This window comes from Bactrocera latifrons, unplaced genomic scaffold (genome assembly GCF_001853355.1).
Source record: "Bactrocera latifrons isolate USDA-ARS-PBARC rearing strain unplaced genomic scaffold, ASM185335v1 scaffold_419, whole genome shotgun sequence".
Taxonomy (NCBI): Eukaryota; Metazoa; Arthropoda; class Insecta; order Diptera; family Tephritidae; genus Bactrocera; species Bactrocera latifrons.
In genome coordinates, this window is record NW_017537067.1 from 6,724 (window position 1) to 8,148 (window position 1,425).

General features: G+C 26.3%; 1 protein-coding gene across 1 annotated transcript in view; it reads right to left on the reverse strand.

The window, feature by feature from the left end:
* The window catches only part of LOC108972701, a gene marked incomplete at its 3' end in the record, with an annotated part of 35,870 nt that overhangs the window by 1,569 nt on the left and 32,876 nt on the right, over positions 1 to 1,425 (reverse strand). The window lies entirely within an intron of this gene.

Genomic DNA, 1,425 nt, shown 5'->3' on the forward strand with positions numbered 1-1,425 from the left:
AGTTTTGTTTTTTTTTGCCAATGTTTATTTATTTTATTTGGTTGCGTGTGCAAGTGTTGCAAATGCACGACGAAAGTGACATAAAAAGAAAAAAGAAAAGAAACAAAACAAAAAACAATTAAAATAAATAAAATTAAAATCTGATATAAATACAAAAATCAACACACACATGTACACATACGTCTAATATAAATATATATAATAAAAATTCTTGGCAAAATTTCAAACAAAAATCAGCGAAAATAACTGTAAAAGCACATAGAAGCGGATATAAATATTTATTACAAATCTCGGCACACATACATATATACATACGAACATTTGAATCTATTTCTGGCATCCACCAGGCGTGACCGTAAACATGTCTAATGTGTTGTGCAGCGCAAACGATAAATAAAGTTAATAAAAAAAAAAAAATTATCAGAAAAAGTGTGCGTTCTAAGTGTCGCAATTGTGGGCGGGGCCGTCAACTATCGGTCAGCTGTGAATTTGCGACATTCCTCGCTGAAAATGCCTATAACCGGCAATCGGCCGACAGCAGCAATGACGCCAATGCCAGCGAAAGGACAAAACCATACATATTTACAAACACGCATACATATATGTATGCGTTTACAAATATATATCCACAGTTATATGTATAGCCAATTTTGTTCCGATATTTTTAATGATGATTTATTTTGGAAGGCTGTGACAACCTAATAATTTTAATTAGAAAATTGTGTTGTTTTAATAAAACAAAGCATATTTTCTTTAAACTGATCTACTGATTTTTGTTGTTGTTATGATGGGCATTTATTAATACATAAAAACAAGAGAAAGAGAAGGCTATTTAGAAGTATAAATAGATTTAAAATTTTAAATTTTATAAAGTATAAATTATTAAAGATTGGTGAATCCATATTTTAAACAAAAACTAAGTAATTTCTTATATGTATATTCTATACAAAATTTTATTTTTAGAAATTGAATATAAAAAAATTAGAAACTTTTATAAAAATTTTTATATTTTTTATAAAATATTTTATATAATGTTCTAATTTTTCTTTTATGAGTTTCCGGTTTTATAACTTTGAATATTCTTTTCTTAGTTTTTGGTCAGTATAATTAAGAACATTTTTTTATTAAATATTTCTATTATATTTAACATACGCCTTTTTAATTTTTTTGATTCAAAGCACTTAATTTATTGCGCTCCCCATTCAATTAACGATCACAATTAATTGCTATGATGGCTGGTTTTATAGGCAGACATGTGTTTGTACGCTAGTAGATATGTAAATAGCGCCGTAATAGCCTGGAAACCATTAAAATGACAAAAATATGTAAAAGAGAAAATTATGATAAGGCATAGTAAAAATAAAATATTATTAGAATGAAAAAAAAAACTAAAACTAAACTAATATTTAATAATTAAAATTACTT